This window comes from Mycteria americana, chromosome 11 (assembly GCF_035582795.1).
Source record: "Mycteria americana isolate JAX WOST 10 ecotype Jacksonville Zoo and Gardens chromosome 11, USCA_MyAme_1.0, whole genome shotgun sequence".
NCBI lineage: Eukaryota > Metazoa > Chordata > Aves > Ciconiiformes > Ciconiidae > Mycteria > Mycteria americana.
The window spans coordinates 14,914,430-14,936,983 of record NC_134375.1 but is presented as its reverse complement, the minus strand read 5'-3'; the positions used below and the strand labels follow the sequence as shown (position 1 = coordinate 14,936,983).

At 44.0% G+C, this 22,554-nt stretch overlaps 1 protein-coding gene across 12 annotated transcripts in view; it reads right to left on the bottom strand.

Annotated features, from left to right (window-relative positions):
* FOXP1 (forkhead box P1) overlaps positions 1–22,554 on the bottom strand; it is a 392,035-nt gene that overhangs the window by 336,304 nt on the left and 33,177 nt on the right. For all 12 annotated transcript variants that reach the window (XM_075514033.1, XM_075514034.1, XM_075514036.1 and 9 more), the window contains one exon: positions 9,220–9,347. The gene's annotated coding sequence lies outside the window, so the exon portion shown is untranslated. Of the gene's footprint in view, positions 1–9,219; positions 9,348–22,554 lie in introns of those variants that run through there.

Below are 22,554 nucleotides of genomic sequence, written 5' to 3'. Positions count from 1 at the left end.
TTTTCAGACCAGCCATTTGCTAATGTCGCAAACACAATTAGGAAGTCAGGGAAAGAGCTTACAGGAGCAGATGAAAGCTGCAGAGATAAAATGGAAAGCTTTTACCTGCCAAGCTCTCAGGTTAGGGTTCTAGGTTGCCCTCGGATCTAATAAAGCCATAAAAGAGCCATATTAAGGAGATGCATAGTCACATTGCTGTAAATATCAAGCGTGCCTTTTTTCCATCCTCCTATAGACATGGATTTTTGCTACCGCAATTTGCAGGCTGGTAGCCATAGGTGGTTTAAATTCTTGATATTAAAAAAAGCTCAGAGCATTACTGACAATTAAAAACAGCTTTTACACATGCACAATAACGCTTCTCATGCTTTAAAAAAAATAATATGCATATCCATATTACCATCATAATAAGTGCCACAGAGTGACAAGATATGATTGAGTATAATGGCTCCTTTGGAGCCATTATGGTCGATCAGTAAATAATACACTTTTGAAATTGTCTAACTACATATTTACACTTGTCAACTCTCATACACTTCAGTGACAGAATTTAAAAGAAACACTGTAAAAAACTGTAAGAACATTAAACCACGAAAACATTACACTGAAGTAGTATTAAGGTTTGACTTAAACCCACAAAAACATGGAAATTCCAGGTTAAGGCCAAATCTCCGAAAATGACACCGTCTTTAGCTCGCCGAGCCATGCCCGAGGGCTTGCGGTGGTCCGGGCAAAGCAAGGGATGAGGCAGGGTTGGGCTGGAAGGCAGGGGACCATGGGGTCATGGTGGTCCAGGGCATCAGGCGAGCACCGAGCCATCGTGGAGGGCTCTGCCCACCGAATTTGCGAGTGAGAGCCAGCCCACCCGCAGCGATTTAGCTGTTCAGCAGGACACCATTTTACGATATTTAAAAAAAAAAAAAAACAAAGCCTGGACCTTTTGTCTGTTTATTCAGATGAAATTCCCAATTAAGTTGAGAAGAATTAGTCTTTACTTATTTCGGAAGAGGCCCCATTGAGACACTGGGAGTTTTGCCTAGCTGAAACACATGGAGAAAAACTTCAGGCTTTGACCCTAAAAAGGCATTGTCAAAAAAATATGTTAAACAAACATGACAGCAGAACATTAATATCCCAAAGATTCACTCCATGTGGGAAAAAAAGGAAGCAAGAACAAAATAACGGGCTTGGCATTGGCTTTTTTAATTGATAATTTTGTCTCTCTTGTTCAGCTGCAGTCACTTTTGCTCCAAGCAGCGGTGGCAGCGACTTTATTGGTTCCAGTAGAGCTCTGCTGAAAACAATAAGCATCAAGCCCCCAAAGGCCGTCTGTCTTTCTGCGAGGGTCACATCCTGCTGCCCTGGAGTCAAGGGGATATTGAATGCTTGCCAGACGTCAAGAGCAGCCCCAGTCCCGCAGCACCTCCTCCCCAACAAAAGGACCCCAAACGCTTCAGACGCTCTGCACTACAATCCTGAACCATGCTGTAAAAAGCAATGATGGATATTTTCCTAGAGCAAAGGTTTTCCTTTCATCTATCTATCTATCTATCTATCTATCTATCTATCTATCTATCTATCTATATCTCCTTGCTCAGACTCATCTATTACCTAGCTTGTGGAGCAAAATCCATAAAGGCTTGGCATGGCAGACTCTTGAAGCTGTCTGAAGACACAACCACCGCATCCCTGTCAAGAGGGAGTTACAGCTCAGTTTTATAGTCGACTCTCCCCTCGGCTGGCTGATGACAGAGCAGCCTCTCTCTGCGCTCAGCATCTGGGATTGTACAGCCACTGTATATAAATGGGATTTTCATGACAAACAACTCTGTATTTGGTTTCCTTGTATATCTAAAAGTGAGAATGATCTCTCTGCTGGGAAGGAGTATTAATGAAGACAAAGAGTGTTTCAGGCTATTTCCCCCAGGAGCATTATCACGATGACAATATAATGGCTTTGTCCCAGGCAAGTACTTTAAGTCCACGTCCTCCTCCTGAAGCAGCTCTCCAGGACCCCCCCATACGCGTGCTCCCCACGACGGCCCTCGCAGCCCCCTCCCCGCGGCCAGCATCCCACCATCCCGCAACTGCCTGAAGAGCCTGGGATCTGCCATCAGCACGGAGAGCTTTCTCCAGTCTCTCATTTCATAAACCCTCCCTGGAGATGTTTGCTTTTGTCTAAATATTATAAACCACGGTACGACGAAGACTTAATAAACCCTGTTGCCTTTTCACTTTGCGCAGCGTCTGTCTCCTCTCACCCTACCTCGCGGCTCACGCAAATGTCAGCGAGAACAGTTTTTACATCTCCTCGGGTCGCCCCAGAGTGATATAAGCAAAGGTAAACAAACTACTGAAGTCTGGGTATTTTTACTTCAGATGGGATGTAAATCAGTGGATGAAAGCTGGGAATAAACTGGCAATACGAGGGCAGCTTATTGAAGTTTCCTCCCCCAGTTCAGCATTCCCTCAATGTAATATAGCTAACATAACCCTACACTAGGGGGAAAAAAAACCCCAGAGAGATATAAATATTTCCCCCAAAGTCAAAGACGCTTCTCCTTCAAGATGCTTGGCCCGCTGTTACAGAAAGAGAAAAGCATTCCCCTACCGAAGGCAGGAATCCACCTGTAAGGTGAAGTGTGAGTTGGGATATCGTGTTTGCCTGCTGTTTGTCAAAAGTTTTTAGGAGTTCTATTTTCCCATTGTTTTTAACATGGTAAAAGGAAACTGATATTCGTGGAGTTTCTCCATGCAACACAGCAAACTTGCTGCCATTTCGTTCCCAAGCAAAGGCTATGATGCTTTCTTTCATTTCCACCACATCCACTGGCACCCGTTTCTCTCTCATTCGGAATATTTCAAAGTTGGTCACTACTCCCTGTGTGCCTTTGGGAATCCTGTCTACCTTCACACACAGGTAATCCCCGTTCTTCTGCCTCTGTAGTTTACAATCTACGACACTGAACAAATTCCGCACATTAATTTCTTGTCTAGAAGGCAGCTGCATCAAAGTCACTCTTGCTGGGATGTCTTTGTCCTCAGGCACCCAGAAAGCAATTATGTTACCACCTGGAGACCATGAGAAGTCTCTTATCCCAGTGATTTTCAAGCTTTTTTTGTCCAACAAACGCACAGAATGTGTTTCATAGATGCTGAGGGTATCTGAAGTGAGGAGTCTCCTCCTCACTCAGGAGGAGACCGGACACCACCCCGAGTGCTCGGGATGGGCACAGGCTTCATGTGGGACACCCCAATGAGGAGACCAGACACCACCATGAGTGCTTGGGATGGATGCCAGCCTCACACAGGACACCCCAACGCACCAGCGCTTGGGATACAGAAGGTGCTCAGTTCCTATCGTACCACACACACCACTTCTCAAACAAGAACCGGAGCAAGAGCTTCATCCCAGGGCTCAAATCAGAAAATGACTGGTCCTGTGCAGAGCTGAAAGCCCCTGGGAAGATGGGTTTTAAGAGCAGCAGCTCCAGCTGCCACTTAATTGCCTGACCAGTGGGTGCCCCAAACCCACAACCTCCTCATGCCATTATTTCCTGGCAGAAAGACGTTACGTGCTCCCACTCTTCCCTCCCTGCCTCCTTGTTTAAAGCTTTCTGGCTGCTGGTGAGGAAATGAGTCTGCCTTGCTCTACCTTTCTCTCCATCACCTTGCTGTCTGTGAGGACTGGTGAGAAAATGTTTCAGCTGCTCTTACACTTCCACAGCATCCATTTCCTGAGGCCCCTGTCTCCCATCTCCTGCTGATGATAGCTTTATCAGATAATAGCACGAAGCAGGAATGATCCCGTAAAGCTGTTACCAATACCCAAAGGTATCTAAATAGCAGCGGTGAGACAGAGATCATGCTCGTTGCGTTCACCCACCGATGGGCAAAGCCTGAACAGCAACCAAGGGACCGGCAAAGCCTGTCTACTAAAGAGCACATCATTACTTCAACCTGCCATGAGTAGTTGTATGGCTTTCCTGATTTTCTGCGTGCGCATTGTGGTTTTTTTATATTTTATTTTAAGTTAAAACCTGCTGAAATTCAATGGCTCCAGACGCAGCAGTGCCAAGGAAAAGGAGCCCCTGGTCCCCGAGAGTGACTTTTCTCAGTGCTGGCTTGACAGATAAAATCTGTTTCTTCAATTATGTCTTCCCTCTTACCTATTTTAGACGTGATGGTGTGAAAACATAATAAAAGCTCATGGAAAAAAATTCAAGGAAGCCGAGAAAGTATTCTTCAGATCATATTTAGAGGCCTTGGCTCACAAATGCTTTAATACCAGGAGGATAGCCACTTGCACACCTCAGCTCTGCCCCTGCACCACGCCAGCAAGCGCAAGCTCTCACACCTTCCCAAAGCACCAGAATCTCTATCTCCAGCAGCGTAAAATCTGCCCTGTTCAATAAAAACACAGTTACTGCGACACGAAACTCCAGCTACAAAATCCGCTCTGCACTGTTAACACTCTGCATCCGATGAGGGGCCAGCGTTTTACAAGAGTTTGTTGTACGCATACTTGTGATCCGCGCAAACTCAGCGCTTCGTCATGCTACGTGACATCTCTGCTGTGCCACCCCTCAATTCAAAATATATCTTTAAGCATCCATAGTATCAACTAAGGGATTACATTTAAGCATGCACTCAAAAACTCTACTAAACCAGGCTGAAGCCTTGCAGATCAAAGCTCTGCTCAGGACTTACAGTTCACCACTTTCACACAGCAAAATCTTTTCCTGTTAAGTGATTTATCGGAATAATGGACATTATTTGTATGATAAAACAGATTACTTGAAAAATTGTCCCAAGCAATCATTATAGCCATAGCAAAGTCAGGGCTTGTTCTACTACCGCAACAAAAATTCTGTATTTGCTTTCATAAATATAAAGCAATGAAAAATACCGCTAATTCAGCCAGGATAAGAGTCTATAATAAAGCCCTCAGTTTAGGTGTGAGAAGATTTTTGTACTTCGAAGGCGTGAAATTCCCCTTTCTGCTGGTGATGAGAAATGCCCCTTGATGCCCCATCTCCTCCAGGACATAGCCAAAGTGGAAATAATTTTCAAAACTAATATGTACATGGAGTAACATGGTTAACATCATCCAATGAATTTAGATCCACCTACACGGTATAAATATATCTAGATAAACTGTCACCTTCAGCAGAATTCATTAAAATAATGTTGTATCTTCCTTGTTAAATGTAATTTTTTTAATTGAAATTTAATCTTACTGTATTATTTGGTAGATTTTTAATTGACATTTGTAGTAATTAATTGGTAAGCATTACAGCTTTGTCTGAAGAATTTAAAACTAAATTTGACATCGAGATTGGCCAGCCACTGCTGTGAGGTGCCTGCTGGGAGCATTTCATCATCCTCCCAGCCCCTCCTGCTGATCAGAGGTGGGAGATGATGGTCTCTTTCTTACAGTCATGAATTACATTACTAATGTATTCCATTACCACCACGCAAATGTCATGTTAATTCCTGATCATCATCAAGTCAGACAATGGTTTCCACGCTGGCACCCAGCCAATTAGCGGTGTGGAAAAATATTCCGCCAATTATATAACTTGAATTAGGTTAAGGACTCAAGAGAAAGCAAAATAAATGCTTTGAAAATACTTCTGAGATAAAATGTAAGTTGACACTGTCTTCATGTGCTATAGCCGATGTTATACAATCTGATAGGCAGCTGCCAACATTCATAACTGTTTATTAAATCTAGCCTCTCTTTATGGTGGCAGCTAAGATCTGTATTTTTACCAATATTAGGTTCATTGTGTTATGAAAAAAGACCAAAATACTTAGGAGCATTCACACCGGCTTATAAAACATATTATGTAGTATATTAAATTGTTAAAATTACTTCTTCTCTTCTCCCCCCCCGTCACAGAGAAAGTTCCACGGACAGAAAAGTTTCAGAAAAACAGTGTCTTTCCGTAGCCACTGTTGCTTTTTTCCGTAGCCACTGTTGCTTTAAGGAGCAAGGGAGAACCTGCGAGGACAGAAGTGCCATCTCCGGGCTGCTGCCACCTCTCCTGCCATGCAGCTCTGCCGGGGGACGCCGGGCTCGGCTCCTGGAGCTCTGCCCCACTCCCCCGTCCCACCGACCCACGTCTGGGTTAGCACAACCCGCTGACCCGGGGGAACCCACCCCTGCTCCGCAGCCGAGTACGAACCCCTTCGGCTTTTGCTCCCTGGCTATCACAAGAGGCATCACGGGCAGATAAAGACTTCTGTGTAACCAGGAGCCCATCCACCTGAGGAGAGGACCGCAGCAGGAGCCGGGCATCCCTGCAAGAAAAGGTCACCACGAAGCCTGGTGGAAATGCCCCCGGCCGTGCAGGGACACGGCAGGTTTCTAACACTGTGTTAGCCTGGCGTGTGCAGCGCCGAGCCCCGCCGGCAGCGTGCTGTGCCAGCAACTCGCTGCACAACCAGGTTTTTAGTACCACCCCATTATTTTGATTTGTTCTGTTCTTAACTCAATTTATCGTACAAGCATGGTTATCTCCAATTTAAAAATGTACACAGTACCAGTTCCTCAACTTCAAAAATTTATAACGATGAGCAATTTGTTAAAACCTTTTACCGTATCTTTCTGTCTCATTTTCCTAGGTGCTGCAATGAGGCAATTCACTGTTCTGGCTGCTTACCCTAGATGACCTTTGCCTGCCATAAAATGGTATACAACTAAATGCTCTGCTTTAAATAAAACCCTTGCCTCTTCGAAAGGCCCTACGTATTCAGTCAACACAATCAGCAGAAACCACATTTGGTTACTCAATAAGCTGGAAACTTCTAAAACGCGTACGGCGGTGAATGAATTATTCCTGACATCACCAGGGACACTCGAGTGGGAAACAAGAGAGACCACTGAGAAGTGGCTCTTGCTGCAGCCAGAGAAAGGATCACTCCTTTAAGCTGAACTCTCAAGGAAAACGAGAACAAAAACTGAATTAGCTCAACACGTACCCTCTGCAGTCAGCACACTGCTAGGCAACTTAACATCTCTTGATAGAATTATGGTGGAGGGCTGGTCGTACATCAGGGTTAAGATGAACACAAGCACCAGTTTTGGCCAACTGCTCCTTTCCAGTGGGACTGCTCAATGCTTGGTCATTTCATATTCTTATTTTGCAATATTTTCTAAGCACCTGCAGAGTCTAATGCATTCAGAAGGTATTTTAAAGCTATTATGTGACATGAAAATTTTAAGATAACTGGAAGTAAGTGAATTTTAGGAGGATCTTTGTTCAAGCCAGCATTTGGAGAGCGTTAACAATCCTTCTTTTTGTTGCTTTTATTTTTTAATACTGAAGCTATCCCATCGGCACACTACTCAAACGCTTTGTCTTTACTCAGGATGCTGGTTGGCCACAGCTCCATACCCCCATAACCCAACCTGTTATGTCAAGGAGATGCTTCCAAACACCCCAGTCCTTCCATTTGCCACCACTGAGACCAGACACAAAGTCCCATTACAGGCAGCGCCACGGGGCTATCACAATACCCCGTGCTGTCGCACTTAACCTATGCCAGCCTTAGAAGGGCCTCGATCTTTAATAGTGACTTGGATAGTAAGACTGGGACTCCAGGCATTATTTACAGTTATTAAAGAAGTATTAAGCAAATGCACAGACTGCTTTAAATAGAGGCATGTACCTTGCATATAACCCCAAGTTTTCCATGCATACTTCATAGGCACAAAGAAATAATTAATTAGCTAACCACCGTGATTAAAATCAATTGATTCATATGTGACAGAGCGGTGAGAAATTTTTGCATCACTGGAGAAGTCTGGAATTGGTCCCTGTTTGGGGATCTCAGTTGTATCAGTGAGGCTGGTAATTCAGACATGAAGGAAATGGTAAGAATCTCTCTCCTGCATGCACACTTTGAGCTGCCATATGGGTTTATTCAACTGTTTACTACACCAGTCGGTAAAAACTGAACAGCTATTATAATCTTTGCTAAATGACATGGTAATTATGCTACCTCTGGAAAAAAAGAAAAAATGGAAATTTAAAAAAAAAAAAAAATCACAATTCACTGATGTGTGAATTTCTCGGGTTTTATAATCTTTGAATTGAAATGCACTTTCTAACACACAGAGGGATATTAAATATATAATACAAACCTGAATTTCTTTTAAAAAACAATTTGTACTCCCATTTCCTACACAATTTAATTATGCAGATTTCCTAGTTTTGAAAGATCTCTTACACAGACCTTCCAGCTATCCTGTAAAATCAGATGATTCCTGTTTTCCCAACCTCTTAGTCTTCTGGTTAATGGAGAAATATTGCCCTTCCTCTTGCCCCAGTTATAAATAAGAGAGGCACTCGGGAGCAGGCGGGTAAGAGGAGAGGGCACAGGAAGGCTCCCTGTGCCAGGCTGCTGGGGGACAGGGACAGCCAGGAAGGTACAACCGCCACTCATTTGGCACAGAAGGGACCGACAGGCTTCTCGGCTGGCTAATGCCACAGGGAAATGGCAACTGCCAATTAACAGAGAAGGGGTTGCCCCACACCATCCTCTCAAGCTTGATCAAGTGCACCCTGGCCAAAATTGGCTATTAAAGGCTTTGTCCCTGTGTTCCTCCAGGCTGGGCATCGCAGCACCAGCACCACGCTGAACGGGGCAAGCGCAAGCGAAGAGACAGCTCTCCTGTGTATCTGTGACACCATTTTGTCACTGGGATGCAAGTGCAGCAAACGGTGGAGCTAATTATTTGTTGGCAATGGTTCCTTTGAGAGTCCATCATCTGACACATGATGGAGGGGAGACCTCTCTATATTCATATTTAATCACAACACAAATTGCCCACATAAGCATGTTTAGACCCTGTCTATCTGCAAGGCTTCAGTTTCAGGCAGTGGCTTCATCTGCATCACTGAACTCCAGTTTTGGCACCAAAGACCTCATAGCTCATAGGATTTGAGGGGATGGAGAGAAGAAAGAAAGGAAGGGAGTATTTGTGCTGTATTGATAATATTTGTTATCACTGCTATTTCACTACAGTGAAGGTTTTTGGTTTTTGTTTTTTTAAAGAATAGTGGTGACTTGCTTTTAAGAACAGATAATACACAAAAAAAAAGAAACCCAAACCCCACCATATTAGAAAGGGAAGAAAAGGGTGAGGGAAAGAGAGACTGTAAGAAAGAAAAAGTGAGAGTTACTGCAAACTTGGGTTTGACGACTCACCAGTTTTACTTGCAGGCATCACACATATCCACTCATGACTCAGGGCAAATATGGGAAAGGATCGAAACCCTTATCATGGCAAATGTGTCTGGAAGCCGGAGTCACTCAGAAAAAATGTTCTCAGGAGACTGAAAGACAAAAACATGTTTTAAAACTTCACTCAGAATCATATCAAAGCCTACCATTTTCCTTTGAAAATAAAAGGTGGTTATAAACACTGGGGGGAGGGGAAGCATTACAGGAGTATTTCTACATATCAAACATTACTCTATCACACAGCAGACTTTATTTGGCTTTAAATAAAACTGAAACTTACAATATTAAGAAAGGTTTTTAAAGACACACTTATTTCACATTTGCAATGTGCTCCTCCGACAGGCAAGCTTATGTTCATTCTAAATACCAAAATGTGTCACCATCCAAATCCATATTCTGCTCGAAAACACAGCACTGTGCACAAAATCCAGATACTTTAACCTACTTTGCATTATCAAAATATAACAGTCTTTGAATTTCTGAAATATTTACTCTGCCTTCACTCACTGCATCCTGATAAAACCTTAACAAAATGTAGAATCTCTTGTTAGCAACAATCTTTCCTCCGAGATAAGGAAAAACACATATAAAAACTATTTGATGTTCAGGGTGAAAAGGCAAAATTTGCAAACATCAGTTAAGAAATACCAATTAGTATTTTTTTTCCCCAGCTATTAGTAACACAGATTGAGTTTAAGCTTAGCTCAGAGGAAGCTGCTTGCTGTACAAATGAAACATCCATTTTACTAACAAGGGTATTTTAAAATAAGATGTATAATTTCTGCACTGACGAAGTATCCACACTGAGTAAAAACTCATATTCAGAAATACGAACAAAGGTGTTTCCAGGGCTGTGGTGCACGAACACCGCACCCATGAAATCACACGGGATTTAAAGAGCAGCTCCAGTGCCTGCCCAAGCTGGAGCAGGGCACTCACTGCCCGAATGGATGCACCAACACCCGGGAGAGCCTCTGCTCCCTGGACCACTACGCAACAGGGACCTGAAGCGATAAACCCCGGAGGAGAAAACAAACTTTGCAACAGATGAAAATGCCCTGAGGGACTGGGGTAGGAAAAAATATGACAGCAAAAATCACATGTGGTGCTTCTGACCTCTTCATTCCCCAGTCCTCTCCCTCCATAGCATCCCCAACACGGTGGCTGCTCCCAGCCTTTCCACATCTACCAGCACTTTGGCAATGGCAAGGACTGCCACCTTCAAATTAACCTCGTGGAGTTAATTATTTTGGCAGCCCGCTGTTCCTGAGGAACATCTGGAAGTTTCTGTCTTAGCAACAACTGTATGAAATTTCATAAGACAAAACCCAGGTATTTCTCCAGCCCTGGGGCTTTCTCCCATTCTTTGCTGAATGTAATGCAACGGCTCAAAGAAGATCACAAGAGTTCAGAAATCTAAATATAGGGATTATGTGACCCTATTATAAAACTGTGCTACACAATAAAAATAGATCCAAAAGGGGGTTTTAAACAGCATTTATGCTAAACATGACTTCTTTCTCAGAGACTCTGAAATACCTGCAAACCAAAAAGTGACCTGCGCCTTGCATCAGTTGTATTTTATTCACGAGGAGCAGAGCACTTGAGAGAAGCAACTGAGCAGTGTCAGAAACACACATCCGAGGCTCGCTTTATTGCTGCGCTTGATGACAGATAGGCAGGTGGGTATGTAGCCAAGCAGAAAGCTGCATCTACACATGTTGGGGCAAGATTTCTCCAGCTGACCTGCTGCACCACAGTATTCAACTGCTTAGTAACCTTTATCCATAACATGTCTGTAGAGCACCAAAGTATCTTTAGCCCTGTTTAGAAGATGAGAAATTGAGGCTCATTGTGGCTAATGGTTGCTCGAAAGATTTCATCTTCTTTTGAGACTTTTGAGGCAAAATGACTTGTCTAAATAATATATTTGGTCTGCAGCAGACAAGGGCTACGGTGTACAGAAACACTGTCCTCACCTCCAGATCGCTATTCTCCTTCACATCCCTCCTTGAGCATAAGGAATATCTTGGCATCTTTGTGCCAACAAGCAGATTTGAAAGCTGGGAGAGCTTCTACACAAGCAACAAGAAACAGTGTTGGCAGTAGGTAAAGACATCACATCCCAGCCTGGCCTGAACTCTGACGGTGCACCAGGAAAAATGTATGTTTCTTACGCCATCAAAAACTGACCTCATTAAAATAGTCCACAAAACATTTCTTCAGCCAGGTTTCCCAAGGGAACAAGGCTTAAGTGATCACCATGTACTTTCTGCGCCCAGCCCCACCTGCATCTTTTGAATCCCTTGGGATTAACGGGAGCAGAGCGCTCCCAAAGACATGAATTCTCACAGCATTAAGTCTGGGGCTTGCACCACTGGAGGCCTCCAAACCATTTGATCAGTTGTCTCCAACAGCCAGCTGGCTCACCGGCACTCGGCCAGCTCCAGACCAAGCCGTGCCAGGAGGGAGTCCAGCCTGGCCCGGAGGCAGCTCAGGCACTTCCATGGAACTCAACGCTGGAGAGCCTGGGGAAACCACGCGTAGTGCTGAGGGGAAGGGTGGAGGAGGGAGAGGAACAGATAATAGATCGGTTCTGATAAACTGAAGCCTTTAATGATCTACCCACGCACTTGAGTTCGATCTGGCATTGACAAATTGAAGCTTTTAATGATGCGCCCACACATTTGAGTTGGACACTCCTCTATCTACAACTTTCACAAAAATAGCCTGCTGGGTTAAAGACAGAGAAACTCTAATAACGCTGCAACGTGAGCAAAACATTTGACCACTCTTTAACAAAACTTCTCCCCCAACGGATTCTTTGATGAGACCTCCTCCTGCACTGCCTTTCTCCCATACAGATTCTCCGAAGGCTACAGCTAAATAAGGGGCAATGAGATGCAGCAGCTTTAGCATAACTGAAGTACAAAGTCAATCAAACCTTGAAACAGGAATCTGGGCTTCATTAATTCCAGCAATCACAACGTTTTTATTATCACTGTATTAATCAGAATAGGAAACCTATTAATCTGCCCCAACAAAAATTAATCTTCGTAATATTGAACAGATTTGAAAGACAAGTTTTAATATTTCACTATTTAAATCTCACAGGCAGAGGTGCACAGCTCAGATGATCTGGCAGACCACTATGGACTTCATCTCACCAGCATGAGGTCAGTCCTACCACTCTCACCTTTCCCTGATGCTTCCAGCCCTCTTCACGCATCTCCACCCCAGGGTCCAGCTACTCCCAGGGCTTTTGAAGCAACCGAGAGCATCGTTTCATACATCAAACTGCAAAACTGTCTGCAGCACTTGATGCAATTAAAGAGTTGTCAAGAGTTTATGCTGTGACCTAAGGAACAGCACAGTGCATCACATCCAGCAGTGCTTGGGTAGCACAGGCTGGAAATGCCACCCCGCGCGAAGGGCTGCCGCGGTACGAGTGAGCTTTCTGCAACGGGCAGGACAAACCCAATGGGTAGCAGATACCTGACCATGTGTTCAGGGGAATGAGAAGAGATGCAGTGGGAAAAAAAGGCAAGCGGCTGCAAAATAAGAAAGTATCTGAAATTCCTGCGCTCCACCGGAGCGAGTTAGGCATTGCTACACGGATCTGGCACAGGGTACCCACGCCCGGCCCTTGTCAGTGCGGCAAACCCTTCCCAAGCCACCGCAGTGAGCTGCAAAACACCCCGCTGCTACCAGACATGGCATCATAACAGAGCCCAGTTTCAAGGAGAAAATGGGTGGCAGAGGAAAAGTCCTTACAAAATGATGGCAAGGAGTGGGACAAAACAGAAAGTGGCTGAGGAAATAACGACGAATGACAGATGTGACTGAAAAAAAGGAAAACGACCCAAAGCATCTCCAGATACCCACGCCCTGCCTGGGGTGGGTGACACAGATGAGCACATGGCTGCGGTTCTGCTGCTGCTCTTCCGTCACCGTCCTGCAGTGGCAATTGCTGATGGACATGTTATTTTGTTACTTGGCCAGATTTTCGTTAAAGCAGCTTTCACCAACAGATATATACACAAACATACGTAGATACACATACACCTTGGGACTATATTTGGCATGATACATTTCAAAGCCTGATCAAAGGCAGAACTTCAATCATCTTATGCACCACTCACATTAGGCTGTTTACTGACTGCAAGGAAACTACAGAATACTGTTTTAACTAATGATTTCTCAAAGCCATGTTGCACAAAAGAAAACAGGTTCAACTTGTACATCAGTGCCTAAGAGACCGCTCCAAAACAGACAACTGTATGAAAAGTTGTGCCCATGTATACATATATACAAAACTGTTTTTAAGTGACTGTTTTAAATTAGAATAAATCTGTGTTCCACCAATTAAGCTTTGAATGTACGGCTGATATCGTTCGCTATTTTAAACAAGTGGCATAATAAATGCAAAAATTCAAATATTTTAGAGAAAATACTTGGAGAGTTGAGACATTAATTTTGCCATATACAATCTGTTTCACAGGGATTTAAAAAGCGTTATTGCCACCCTGGGTACATTGGAATAAAGATGAAACACCATCCTTTCCTATTTACATATTAAAAAATACGTGCCTTCTTGATACAGACTACCCAGCTTGCTGATACATGACTCTGTTAAAAACAATACAGCCTGTCTAGAAAACGCAAAGCCCCGAACTAGATGCGTCCTTGCAAGAACTACTGCACTCTAACAGGTTGTAAGGGGAAATAAAAAGTACTGCTGTCTTGTTTATCCTCCCTTCCAGCGAGTGTCCTGGGGGAGCAGGGCCGGAGCAGCGGCAGCTCCCCAGGGTCCCGCCTAAGGATGGAGCTGTTTACCAGCCACCACCACCGGCAGCAAAATCAGAGGAGCAACATCAGCCTGGAAAGCCTTGGGATCTCAGGATGTCTACAGCCAGGTGCAAAAAAAAAAAAAAAAAAAAAGAAGAACGCCCCCCCCCCCCCAACCAATCAACCAAAAATCCCACCCCCCAAAAAAACCCCCTACCATCTGTATTCTTATTTCCACCTCATATACCTGTATTTGATTGTAGCTTGAGATACTCAGCAATTTCCTAAAATCTTTCAGTATAGATATAATTTTTCCAAAATAAATAACCTTTTTCTTTTTTTCTTTCCCTTTTCCTTTCCTTTTTTTCTTTTAATAAATTGCCATTAGAAACACATGCCCAAAGCATCCTTAAAAAGACCACAAAGGCTGCTTGCAGGGGGAACTTCACTGCACCGAGAGGTAACATTTGTTCTCCCCTTTCAGCTGGGATCCACCTCAACTTTTTGATGTTGGTTGGAGCTTTTATTTGCAAATAGAGCCGAGCTGCTTGGGATGGAGGGCTCCTCCGGAGCATGCCATGTGGCCTGCACAGATGTTCCTTTTATTCCCACGTCCCACAAGGCTCCGTGCCTCGCTGGTGTTAAACAGATTACGCAAGTAGAACACTTGATTTTGCATGTCCCCCTTTTTTCCAACAGTTGTCTAATTTACTCAACTCGTTTTGCCCCCCCCCGCCCCCCAACTGCCACAGAAAACACAGAAAAATAAGGCAGAAGCAAGGAATTTTCTCCTTCAAGACCAGAATTTACAGAAATGCTTGGTGTCTGCGAACAAAGCAGAAATCCAGGAGAACAAAGCTGTTATTTGGACAGTAAAGTAACTAGCTCATTAGGTATCAGGTTCTTCCAAAACAGTTCATCATATCCCAGTAACACCAGTCGCTACAAGTATCGTAATCTCTCACCCTTACTTAGATATCCAAATGAGAATTTAACTTTAAAAAAAAAAAAAACAACAACAACAACAGCAAAAAACCCGACTAAAAACCTAACAGCAATTATGGCTGCTAAGCATTCGAAAATCCTTGAAAATCTGGCCTTCAACTCGGTCACAAAGAAGGGGCTTAATTTCCCGGCTGTCAGGCATCCCAATCAACAATTGAAGTCAATGGGATCTACACAGTACCTTATTAAAAAAAAAAAAAAAAAAATAGAGCCTAAGAGGCCCATTAAGCAACTTCAGCTACAGGGAGACAACCTCACTGCAGAAGACAGCAGCTATACACAGCTTTGTGCATCAGCCACTTTGCTCTCATGCTTAATTTGATTAATCATTTTGGTATTATCCCCAATTAGAAAAGTGTCTAACAGGAAAAATAATTAAAAAAAAAATGGTTAAGACTAAGACACAGCAGAAAACAGCAGCTACTGAACATGCAACTAGTTGGGACTTCTGGCATTTGCCAAGGATACAAAATTAAAGCTAAAAATTGTGGGCAAATACAAAGGCATTGGTGTTTCATCCAGACTGCGGATCTTGAATTTTTTTTTAATAAACTGAAACCAAATCCCATATGTTGAAAGTTGGGAAGTAAAAACTGCTTTAGCTGTAAAAACACAGAAAGGTGAGACAAAAAATTCTGCTGAAATATAATGATTCTTAGGGATGAAAGCGAAGCCCATGCACCCCCTCCCCAGGAATGGGGTGGGACAGGATTTTTTCCCCTCTGCATGCCAAACCAGGTAGCGGCACAGGAGTTTGCCCAGAGTTTCCTTTTAATAAGGGCCAGAGTGGAGCAGAAATCCCTGGGAACCCCCTCAGCGGGGAGGGGAGCGCACGTTCCCTGCATTTCTGATGCTGTGGCAGTTGTGAATGGAGCCCACCTGGATGCGCCGGCACCCATGCCCGGCCGCCTTGCAACCCACGGCTGGTACCTGGTAACTCTACCTGTGCGAAAACACGAGGGGGGACTTGTGGGTGCAATGGACACAAACTAGTACATCCCGAAAAGATGCACAAACCCACCAAACACAGAGACCAAATCATCCCTGACACAGCAGAGCCATGTGTGAGGCTCCAGGATGTCCTTCAGCATCCAAGTACAATCCAAATTTGGATCCACACAACTGGTTCTTGTTTTAATATATGGGTTCAATCACCACCAACACTCAGGGCTTTTGAAAGCAGAATTCAGGGCAGTATTTTGAGATCACTGGTTTCACCCCTGTTTATTTCCATCACAGCATCCACAACGCCCTGCTGATGAACACACAAAATCACAGAGTATCCTGCGGCATCCCACCAACTCCATCCCAGGAAGACACTCGGTTTCACCCTAAAATTCAAGGACAGCGGCAAATGTTTGGATTTTGATAAGAGGGGGAATATTCATCAGCATACTTCACTAGTGATGTAGTCAAAACTTGCAAACTTAGTCACAGAAATATGACTGGACTTGTCTGCTACCACAAAACAAAGTACCGTCTAGTGGTTAAAATCGGAGGACATGATTCAGGAATGCAAGCCTTTTCAAAGAAGAACTAAAACACATGATTAAGTGCTGTTGAAGTCAATAGGCTGATTCAGAGACCAACTTTTGGAGCGATGGATAATACTCCCCACATTGCCATATGGCTCTCAGTCAAACTTCCTAGAAGCATTTGCTAATACCGGGTTCCACCACAGCTTTTGGGAGGCCTGCTTTTCTTTTTCTGTTTTTTTCTCCCTTTCTTTTTTTAAACCTACGTCTGGGATGATTTTCACCCACTCTGAAGATCCTCCGGGCTCTCACCGACTGAGAGAGAATACCCAACCGTGATTACTGCAGGGTGGTGCAGACTGATGCAATGATTAATATCCTCAAATGAAAGGTTATCTATAAATAATAAATAAATGCAAATATGTATTATATAATATATAAATATATAAAATAATAAATGCAGATATATAAATAATAAATGCAAATTTATTATAATCCAAACACACTTTTTGTGGTGTTTAGTAAAAGGTACACAAGCCTGTTACAGCAGCGAAATCCAGCAAGCGCATCTTGGCCAGCCGAGGGATCCCTGCCAGCAATCCCAATCCCACCTCAAAACTTCCGAACCCGCTGCCTTTATGACGTGAAAATATTTCCCTTCTCCTGCCAGCTCCCCATTCACTGCTACAGTAATATCTTCCATGGCAGGTTCGCTATTTCTTATCCTTCTAATCTATATCATCCACAGATAGCAACCCCTTGTCATAGCCTCCTGCGAAGCGGTGACAACAGCACGGCCACCGAGGCCGACCCCCCCGGCAGGCAGCGCTGCCGCCCCACGCCGAGCACACCGCATCCCCGAGGTAACGCCACCCAACAGCACCTCCTGCTCCCCAGCCGTCCTCAATCCTGCCAATACAAACAAGCAGCAAACCAAACCTTTTCGCAAGATAAACGGCTACCTATCCGCACGCGTGCTAACATTTGTAGCAACTCGGTTACAATTTTTATTTGTATTTATAGGACGGGGAAGAGAAAGGGGAGGCCACTGACAGAGCCACCCACGGACTTTTCACACCCTCCCCAAGCCACCCCACTGAAATAATCCACTAATTTTGCGTGTTTCCTAATCTTTGCAAAAGTTGGAAAGTTATTCTTTATGTTTAGTCATGGAAAAGAAGAAATACAACAAAAGCCCAATGAATTCTTGTTGGCTTTTTGAAACACTTCATAGTACAGATAAGGCGTAACATCGGTTTTAAGCAGTTTGAAAACACCCTGTTACTTCCTACAATTAAATAAATGCAATCGCAGCCTAAGTCAGCCCTCCCAGCCATCTTGTCTTTAAGGCAACAGGGAAAGAAGAGGCACTACAACGTACAGTACTTTTTCTGGCTATTAAAGTGTTTCTCCTTATTCAATATCTAAATTAAATCAAATGGAGTATACTGAGTAAGCCCATAAGACACAACGCATGATGCAAGAGTCTTAAAATCCTTATCTGCTGAGCACTCCAGCTTAAAGGCTGATGTTTTATGTTCCCCTGCAGCGCATGGGGATCCTGCTGGCTTGGCCAGACTAGGAAAATAAGCTTCGAATGACCAAACGCAACTGCAACTTTAAAAGTAGGAACCAAACCAGACACAACAAACCACAGAGCAGCCGCCCGGCCGGGCCTGAGCTCGCCCAGCGCTGCCGTTCCCTCGCCGCACGCTCCCGTACAGCAGCGGATTTTGCAGGGCTGCTGATAAGGTGCTCGCGAGTACAAGCCTACGAGTTGGGTCGTTAATCACAAGATATTTAGCCTGAGATGCACAGGGTAAGGAAGGCAGAAAGCCGGCGCGTGCTGACGGAGTGACAGATGCAGAGTTGTGCAAATTTGCTGAATTCCAAAGTTATGAATTCCTCGAGTTTAAGCGATTCTTGAAACGCCACTGAGCCAAAATCCACAGTCCTGTCTGGACGCTCTCCCCGCGGGTCCTGGCGCTGGGGCGAGAGGATGGCGCAGTGTGGGGGAGCCCGTCCCGGTGCGCACCCATAGGTGCTGTATGGAGGAGCAGGAACAGCGTTTTGGGTCATTTTCTGCCCGTGCTCGCCCCGGGCAGCCCTGCGGATGGCCCATGGGACAGTCATTCCCTGCATCGACCGCACATGACCCTGGGCAAGAAACGGGTGCTCCTCCATGCTCATGCGCCCATATCTGCATCCCAAGGCTAGTGCTGTGCAGAGTGCAAGCGAGAGGTATGGAGCACCAAGCATTGCAGAGCCCAGAAGTATCAGCTTCCTGTAATGTGCAAACAAAACCTGAGTTCAAGACAAAATCCAGCGTCTGTCCTCAAAGTCTGGATATGTTTCTCTCCTGAATATATGTAATTAAAGCATAATTACATGTGAAACATCATTTTACATGTCCTGTTAAAGGGACATTTACGACAAAGAAGAGTTAAGCAGCTCAACTATCAAAATGTGAGTAAAACTCTTGCTGATAACAATGACATAAATTAATATTGGTAGTTAATTAAGTCCAGTGGTATTCTCAGACTTTTATTGGAAGACTGAGGCTTTTTCACAAAATTTGTGTTACGAAATAGTATCATTTATTTAAGTACTTAGCTCTACCAGATCCATCAATTTACTTGTTATTCTTCAACTCATCTGTCCTACATTTAGCATACCTGCCCACAGAAACAAACCACACATTGTACCTTACTTCCTCTGAAGAAAAGGTCTGTAATTATCACCACATCTACTAAGTATATTTGGAGGTCAAATTTCAGATCTCTTCCTTTTTTTTCTTTTTTTTTTCTTTTTTTTCTCCACCTCCCCATTACCTTTCAACTTGTAAGTGCCAGAAAACAGTTTCAAAAATTTAAAAAAAACTCTCTAGACAGGGAAATGCAAAAATCGCATTTTCTCTGGACCAGACTTCACAGCTTGAAAAGAAAAATGGGGTCGCGGGGGGGGGGACAGAGAGAGAGAGTCACTTAATGCTGCAGAGCAGCCACGGGGCTGGAGCTGTGATGGCAGCGCTGGGACATCCTCAAAACCACCCTGCATTCAAACAATGCACAGCAAAGCACTGCCACCAGGGCAGCCCATCCACAGGTCATCGCAACCCTGCGGACGTAACGCTACTATTTGCGATTAAAAGATAAGGTGAATTTAAAATCAAGGTGGTTGTTTTTTAATTTTCTAAAATCAACAGGAACTGGGTGCATCGCTCTCCCAGGAGCATTTGGAAAAGCCAAGTTAACATCGCCGAGGGCATGGGGGGAAGCCTGGCCTTAGCCAGCACCCTTTGGCACAAAGGGATTGCCTGACATCAGCAGAGAAAGGACCAAACCACATTCTGAGAGGCTCCTCAGAGATGTACCAACAAGTAATGTTAAAATAATAGTGACTGATTCACAGTAATAAGGGGTAAGGAGGACGGGGCGAGGAATAAAAAAAAAAAGACACCGGCCCACAGTAGTAACTACAAACAAATAATTTCAGGGCCCAAACCAATACAATTTTTAAAAAAATTAAAACAAACAACTTCATAAAACAACACTACTACAAGCCCACCCAAAGCAGTGAGAAGCCATTTTTACCATTTTAATCAAACACAAAGCTGATATGCCAACTTAAAGGATCAAGACAAAATAAGATATGTGGGCCGCAATCTGAATGCCAAGTTTTACCCATGTGAATTCAGTTATAAATGCTTGGAAAATGTGATTCCTTAACTTAGAAATAGCAGCTGTAGCATTCAAAGGTACTCCAGTAATTACTGGAATGCTTGCTGAAAAACTAGACAGAAGCTAACATCTTACTTACATTAAATACACATTCACCACAAATTAAAAGAGCCACAGGAAAAAAAAAAAAAAAAAAAAAAAACCCAGAAAACAATCAGGCGAGCAGATGTTCAAAAAAAGAAGGAAAAAAAAATGACAAGAGAGGGCCAGATGCTCATTTCTGGTACTCGGCACGGTGCGCCAAAGGTGTCCCGAACCACAAGCCTCCCCAAGTCACCGATGCTCAACAGCCGAAGGGAGTCAGATTGTCACCTATACATCTGTAAGTGGTAATTTCATCCCAGATACTGCAATAACACGCTGCCTTAAAAATCGCAGAAATGCTGCCTAGTCATCTGAGACAACAGTAAAACAAGCAGCAACGCCAAGTGTAGTTGTCTACTACTGCCTGAGGGACTCGTGGGTTTAGCAACCGGGCTGGCATAAGGATTATATTATCGAGGAGTGCCCTACATTGCTTTATTAAGTGCAAGTGAAATGTCTATTGCACTTGGTGCCTGGGAAATACTGTAAGAAATGCCAACCACCAACAACCAAACTACAAATGAAGCTACTTGACCAATCCAGGCTTATGATCAGCTGCTGTTCCCTGAAAATAAACTGTTTTGGAAATAAGAAACTGGTTACGTTAGCAGAGACGGGTAGGAGAACCTCTTTGCAGTGAACATAAAGACCCAGGACACACTGGTAGGAGCAGGAAAGTCTGCTCCCAGGCTTTGGAAGGAGGTACCCGAAGAGAAGTTATCTGCAAAATGTGCATCACACTCTCCTGGCTCTCTTCACACCTCCCCCTTCGCATCCCCACTCCCATGCACCTTCGCGTCTATTCCCACACTTCTCTCGCTACCCACATCCTGAACATATTTATGTTGTAAATATCCATTTGGAAGCATTCGGTATGCTTGTGGCACAGAGAAGGATGCTGCTTTGAGCTTCAGAAGGCAGCTGTCTCGCCATGACCCCTCTCTCCCTTTCCCAACTGCACGGGAGGGGAAAAAATTACTTGGCCCTCACCCTTATCTTTTATCCACTCAGGAACCAGATTATTGCCTAATAAAACTTCACTGCAAAGCTATTAAAAATTAAAGGGATATTTCCCTTCCTACATAATGATTTGTCGCAAGCCAGACCTAAATCAGGATTGATGAGCTTCGTGGTACCTTTCTTTTTCTTTTTTTTTTTTTTTTTAAATTTGGCAGAATTTTCAAATTTTTTTGCAGCCCTTCTCACTCCTGACTGATACGAAATTTCTCCTTCCACCCTCCAGACCTTACTTTTTCATCAAGATGAAGTAAGAGGTGAAAGGCAGCTGAGCCAGCAGAAATGTTCCCACTGTCCTTCAGGAAACACGCAGAAGAGTCCAAGTAGTTGGTATGACTCAGAACTAGTGGTAGAAAAAGGACAAACCAGATTACAGCAACACAGAGGACTCCATCCAAAACCTGCATCCAAAGAGACTCCTGCTAACATATGGTGGAAATGTGACTTTCTGCAAATATCCTCTGCAGAAGCCAATTCCTCTCCTCCACCCAAGCCACGTCCAATAGCTCTAGTAGAACGAGCTGTTACTTACACGTATTAGTCAGGATAGGCATCAGCCACGATACAAATTCTAATCCATCTAGCTAATGAGGAATCTGCCATCTAGTTAACGTGCTCAGACCCTCCAGAGAAATTAAAATCCACCTATTTAGGCTCCTCACTAACCAATGCGCTGCCCATCCCGGAGTGCGGTGGCTGCTTTTCCAAGTCATCGTGTCCCGCGCTCCCTCCGCGGGGCCAGCACCGCTCCCTCCATCAATACAAAGAGGAGCACCCAAAGCAGAATCGCACTGGAAAAACAGAACTTGGAAAGAATGCGTTAGCAACTTCAATCCAAATATAAAATGCATTTAAAGGTCATAATTTGCATAACTACATCTCATGTTTTTTGTTGTGTGTTTTTTTCTTTTTTTTTCTTTTTTAAATTGCTCTATCCTGGAAGGTGCCGAGCGCTTCTGAGAATTGCTGAGTGCCTCTGCTTCTCGTTTAAAGTTTTAACAACTCTTAGGGCTGTTCAGTGCTTGGCAGGAGCAGCTCTGCAAGGCATCCTAGGACCATGCTAATAGGTACGCAGCATTTCTGGAAAAAAAAACCTTTTCAAAAGACAAACTAATGAGAGAAGGCATACAGCCCTGAGAGTGCACAGCACCATTATCACACGCTGACGTGACTGGGCTGACATGGGAGTT